Genomic DNA, 7,259 nt, shown 5'->3' with positions numbered 1-7,259 from the left:
TAGGAAGCGGAGGAGGTACACCTAATTAGGTGTTGTGGTGTGCTCTATGCTCTGTTGAGATGGAAAATAAAAAAAAGCAAAGAGTTTGGGGGGAGGGGTCCCTTGGTTGTATAGCCTGGGGTCCCTATGGTGTGCATTTTCTTTTTGAATTTGGCATATGAGTGCACCTAATTAGGTGTGCTAGTGTGCCTTTTTTCCTTTGTAAAGAAAACTTAATCTCTCAAAAATTTGATTTTCGAGATCTGGGTTTTCAAGTTGGGATCCAGTCTCAACCAAAAATAATACATAAAACCCTAAAAAGATCCAAACCCAGGACTATGGTTCTAGCAAATCAAAAAAATTAACTAGGGGGTCTCCATTTCTAATCGAAATGGGGTGTGCATTGTAAAAGACAAAAGTATTAGTTGTACCATCAAGAGTTATAGATTCGATACCTTTTACTTGATATGTTGCATTGTTTCCAATTCTAACAATTCCTTCACCCTGACTTTTGAAGTCAACAAACTTATTCATGTCACCATTCATATAATGTCAACAACCACTATCAATTATCCAATTAGATTTCTTCTCAACCTGTGATACCAAAGCTACCTTCTTTGGACTTTCTTCTTTAATTGCCACAAATCCAATTTCATCATCACTAGTCTTTAATGTTTGTTCATCAAAATCATCATCTTCATTTGCACACAAACATTCTCTATCTTTTCTAGGCTTATGACTTCGCTTATAGTGTTTCTATCTTTTAAGACACTTAGATGTATAATGACCATATTCATCACAAGCCCAACATTTAAATATTTTATTACCTCCTTTTTCTCTTCTTAGCAGAAGGACTACTCCTTCTTCAATCTTTCTATATTCCTTAGATTTTCTAATACTAGTAAAATTTCCTCTAGCACTTGTGCTTCTTGAAAATTTAGGTTGAATATTCAAGGCACTAAAGGCTATCTCTATTCTAGTCAAGTCTTCGGACTGTCTAAGTTCATTCTCAACTACTTCAAATCTTCCAAGCAATGTATCCTTTGTGAAATATTTGGTACATGATATCAAAAACTATATCATCTAAACTAATGACTTGAATAGTGGTATTAGAGTTTTTAATATCTTCCATATAACCTCATCATCTTCTTTGGTTCCTCCCTGAGCTTTAATACCTATGTAATTTCTACTATCCTACCTATATATGTTCTTGTAGATTCATCTTCCATCATTTTAGCATCTTGAAATACACAAATCCAACTTTATAGCCTCAACTTCTTAGAATATCCATCACTTTCAAAACTATTTTCAAAACCTTTCCAAATCAAATGCGAAGTACCAAGTGATTTTACTTGATTCTACTTAATTTCAAGAAGTACACTCAATAGTGCTTCTCTAGCTCTCATGTCACACATGAACATATCTCTTTCTACCTTAGTGAAAATTTCCAAATCCTTTTCTTCAATGATTGTCTTCACTAATTTTGTCAAGATCCAATATCCTAGACCCATACATAACAAATGTGTCTTCATATTTTCCTTCCAGTTATCATAATTTGTTCAATCAAACTTTGAACTATCTTTTTTGAACATGTTCGCCATGGATCTCCCAAATTTGTTAAACTTTTTCTTCAAGGACCTGATGCTCTGATATCAATTATTAGAAATATTAGTCCACCAAGATAACTTTAGGGGGGGGGGGGGGGGGGGGGGGGGGGTTGTGGGCGGTAATTAGTTATCTAGCAATTAAAACATTTATCTCCTTTAAAAAAACTTAACCATTTAACCAAACTTAACCATTTAACCAAATTAAACAACAAGTATAATAAAATGCACATAGACAATTACACTAGATATGTTGACTAGGAAAACCCTAGTGGTAATGATGCCCACAAGATGATGTACTAATATAAATATTCCTTGTTAGAGGATGGACCCTGTTAGGAGTCTATTGCAACATTTAGTACAATAAGTCCCTATTAGGATACTTTGAATCCTTGTTAGGAGATTCCAACCCTATTAGGAGTTGTCCCAACCCTCTTAGGAGTTGTTGTATAATATATGCAAGAAGAGCCCATTATCCAAGCATGCAATTTCTGTTGGGCCCACTTGTCGTTGCATCAAAAGCCATGATTGTTAGTGAACATGGAACACCACATAATTAACCACCTGTGGGCAGGGCTAAACCAAGGAATATGCCCAATATAAAACCATCTGCCAAACTCAACCAGCATAACAACATATGCACATGGAGATAACCAATGCTTAACCATCTCTCAAATGAACCCTCCAGAACTAACTCATGTACCATAGCTCAAGATCCATATCCATGAAAGACAAGCATAAATATAATGCAACTGAGAGAAAATAATGGGCTATACCTCTCAAGTAGCAAACCGCTGAGTAGACCAAGAGTGGGGAATGAGAATGCTCATCAAGATACCCAAGTCTCCAACCAAGACTCATCTAAGAACAATCTCCTCTCAAGTCCATATCAGGTGACTGCCCCTCAGACTTCCTGCTAAAACCATCAACCGTCCCAACAAATACTTCTCTAATCCAAGAGAAATCAGCGTCACCACCGTCTCTAAGTATCCATAAGAACCTATAACCAATCAATCCATGCCAAATCCAAATGCAACATAGCAATATCATAAAGTATCCAACTTATGATCAATGTACTCAATACCAAGAAACTAAACCAAGATCAATGTCAAAGTTCCAACCATGGCCTCAGGAACATAAACATGACAACATGATCTTACCATCTCAACTAAAGAGATAACATGCTCCACATGAACACACCATAACATGTCACAACTCTAAACGTGTATCAAGAGTATACCATGACATAATAATGAAACCATCCTCACACCAAGGATAACATGCCAAATAGAAGCATAAACCACACCTTTGCCAAGAACCCTGTGAGTCCTCAAGATGCAACCATCTCCATACACCATGAAGAAAACCATCTCCACATACCATGAAGATAACCAAGAACTCCATGAATCCTCAAGATCTAACCATCTTCAAACACCATGAAGATAACAAGTGCACCATGCAAATGTCAAAGACGCTTCTACAGCAACAGGATCTAAGACAAACCTCCAACATCTGCAAACACTCAATAAATATATCAATGCCAACAACCCCCACTCAACCGTGGTACCAAGTCACCTATGGCATCATAAAATGCATCATCTCCAAACCAAGAAGATATAAACCAAACTAGGAACTAATCCTGCACTATCACCCCATCATTGTCACAAGCTCCCACTAAACCGTGTATCCAAGCTATCCATGACATCATGATGAAAACCCATCCTCTAACCATGAGAATCAACCAAGGCATCAAACCATCAAAGAACTGAAAGTGCACATCATGAGCTCCTCAAAAGAAAACCAAATAACGATGATCCTCAACCAAGAAGATATACCACCATAACCAAATCAGAAAATCCAAGCTAATGAATATCAAGGATGTACCTGTATAACCAATTATGTCATGCCAAAATCCATGGCACCATGATCACATCCATGAACCGAGCATCTGGCTCTCAAAGTGTCCAACCTGTCAGCATAGTCAACTACAATCCTCCACCATGACTGTACCTGGTAACAACATCGCATCCCTTCTACATGAAGAAAATAATAAATCATGTGACTTAGGGCATAGACAACTCAAATCCAAGCCACCAATCTGAATATGCATCAATAATGAAAGATCAATGGGCAAAGACAACCCATAACCTAGCTATAAATGCAACCTGTAAGTATAGACCGCTTACAACACTGCACAACTTGTAGACCCAACAAGTCATCATGCATATCCAAACTAAACACTAATAACCATATCATCATGAGACCAATCTGAAATATGAACTGAGTATACAATGACATCAAATCTTAAATTTCCAATGCCATAAACTCACAAGTTACCATAGTCAAAATATACCTATAAACTGTTCAGATAAATATATCACCAAATAAATCATGCCAAACCTACACCAAATCTGAACCATTGTGTAGAGCTCTCCAAGAGCTTTCCGTTGACTACTCGAAGTCCAAAATTCAACTCTGTATGCCCAAGTTATGCCCTAATCTGTGCTCAAAATAAATAACATCTAACTTTAGGGCTCTTAAAACTTGAAAAAATATCAAAATCATAGAACCAAACCTATACCATCTTGTCGTGCTCTGAATTAGCTTTCCAACGCCTATAAGAACTCTGAAATCCGATATTCTGAGAGAAAGTTATGGTCATTTTACTACGACAGTCTTTTTACCATTTTCAGTACGATTTTTCATTTTTAATTTTTTCAATGACAAAAATTCCGACGGGATTAAATTTGACGGCCATCATGGGCTGAAACCAAAAAACTCTTTCATTTCCTCTAAACATGGCCAAACTAGGGCATATTATATATCAAAATTTATGGAAATGTCGACCCGGATCCAATGGTGAGGTCTATTTTTACCCAAGAGCTCATTTCTGCAAGCTACCCCCCAAAACCCTCATTTAAATGAAACATCCGAAAAACTCTTTTGTCCAACAATTTCACATGCCCAAATATTTTAACATCCCATCATAATAGCAAACCCAAAACCTTTAGATCTGCAATAAATCATTCATATATCTTGCCCTTTCTTTTATCCTCTCATGCATTCCCACGGATTCAATCTAGGGTTACAATAATGAAACCATAGCTCTGATACCAATTGTAGGGCCCATTTTCCGTTGCACCAAAAGCCATGACTGTTAGTGAACATGGAACACCACATAATTAACCACCTGTGGGTAGGGGAGCGCGTCGCATCACCCAAAAATCTCCCCCTCGACGTGCATACCAGGTGCTTACGTGGGTCGGGATGGCACCGGGGAGATTTGAACCCATGACCAGGCCAAAACTAGGCTCTGATACCAATTGTTGGGCCCACTTGCCGTTGCACCAAAAGCCATGACTGTTAGTGAACATGGAACACCACATAATTAACCACCTGTGGGCAGGGGAGCACGTCGCATCACCCAACAATTTCAACTACAAGAAGAGCTCACTTCTCAAACAAGTAATTTATTGTTATCTTCTTCTTTCCTTTGTTCTTTCCTCTAGCCTATCAACTGGACAAATCACTTTCAAAACTTTTAGACCAGACCATGAACCTCAGATCCAAATACAAAACCTTAGATCACTTAGCAAAACATCAGCAATGAAGTTTCCTTCACTTCTACATTGCTCTACTCGACTTTGGTTTCTACACTCTCTACTACTTATCATCAATTCACATTTCATTCATTTGATACCATGATAAAGGAAAATGTTCTTTATACCAAGTCCATAAAACAATTCCCTAAGTTGGTCGTTAGACCTTATCAATTAATTATTATAGGAATACATTAAGAACATGCTACACTTAGCGATAACATGAATCTTCCACCTTCCAATTTGAAAAACTTTCCATACACACAATATTATGATGAGTGAGTTTAGCTATATCATCCTCAACATGTCTTCTTCATCTCCTCAACCTTGATCCTTAAGATATCAACTCTGCTAAGAGATATAACAAGTTTACCAAAACATGCCTCTATAAACTCTATCTTAGAATAAACATCACCAAAAATTACATAAGTTCTTCTAGACTTATCCTTTATGCTTCTGATGTTAACTGCATATACCAGATACTTAGAAGTATCTTCAATAGCCTCAGGTGGTTATAATGCTCAATTAGTCATCTATACCAACTATATCTTTCCACTATTCTTCTATCAGATACCACAAAAATCCTGCTATGTTGACATCAATGACAAACTCAGTCATGAATGTAATATATCATCATATTATTATTCTCCCATAGGAATATCATCAGCATTTATGCTTCCAACCAAAATTACAACAACACACACACACACACACACACACACACACACACACACACACACACACACACACACACACACACACACTTAAATGCAAGAAATATACAAATACAAATCATTTAATAGTATGACTATGATACTTCGCCCTTTATCAAAATTCAAGATATTTTAAAGTCCATATGATATGTCAATATGTGCTTTTCCAACATTCGAGTTTATTCTTAGACAATAAGTTCCAATAGGCCATGATAAAGATTCCAACAAAATAAAAACTTAGTTAATGATTGAAGATTCAATCAACTAATATGCAACAAAGTATTAATCATAAGGATCTACAAGAAAATCCACATTCTCATCATCATCTCTCCAACTGTTGAAAGATCATTTGAACCAAACATGATTACATTTATGCATGATACACCATGTGCCATGCTATCATCATCACCATCTCTAACAATAGTAAGATCATGAAGTGTTGCATCCAAATATGCACACTTAGGGGGTACATCCCAAATCTTTGTTGTACCTTTCTTGTAATGATCATTCTTACATGACAAAAGATGCAAGTTGGTGTAGAAAAAGACCAAGTCCTCATCTTTCTTGGATCCTAGCTTCACTAAATGGATAAAGGAGTATGTACTCCAATTCCTTTCAGCAACAAAAGAACTAGCAACCTAGATAGTGGTCACAAAACATACAAATGAAAAGTAAATTAATTTTAAAGGATGTGTGAAACACTATAATGAAAGTGTAAACATAAAATAAAAAAAAATAAAAAACCCTACTTGTGATAGGACCTTGATTTTCAGAGGTTGAAGATTCTTGAAAGGTTGATCATACATGTACTGCCCTCTACTAGCTCCCATTCTATTTTGGTCCTTTACTGCAAATGGAGAATACTTTAATCTCGAAGCAAACAACCCAAATTCTAGCCTCACTTTTTCATGCATTTCTTCTAATGGGAAGAGCCTTGTAAGAGCTTTGTGGCACCCCTAAGCAACCTCCTCATTCACAAATAAAGAAACTATACCTAGCATACCAAGTACCTCCTCAATATAGTAGCTAGGAGATCAAGCATATGCAAGGAGGTGCAATGGGGTAGTCATCTTAGTAGATAATGATGGTGGATGAATGATTCAACTTGATTACACAAGACTTCTCCTTGTGTGGGGTCACTCTCATGTGCTTCTATAGAATGTTTTACCTTCTCAAGAATGGTGTCCATGCCATCATACACTTCCCTCAAGAAAGGTGTATTTGTATCACAAAAGTGGAGCATAGTCATGATGGGTTTAGTGAAATCCAATACATATGCCACACGAGCCCACTAACTCTCATTTAAGACCAAATCCTAGACTCTTTGTGCTCTTTTTAAATTTGAGGCCTTCCATATGCCCCAT

This window comes from Cupressus sempervirens, chromosome 4, assembly GCF_028749045.1.
Source record: "Cupressus sempervirens isolate cs-2001-9-10 chromosome 4, ASM2874904v1, whole genome shotgun sequence".
Taxonomy (NCBI): domain Eukaryota; kingdom Viridiplantae; phylum Streptophyta; class Pinopsida; order Cupressales; family Cupressaceae; genus Cupressus; species Cupressus sempervirens.
This window is presented reverse-complemented; position numbering follows the sequence as displayed.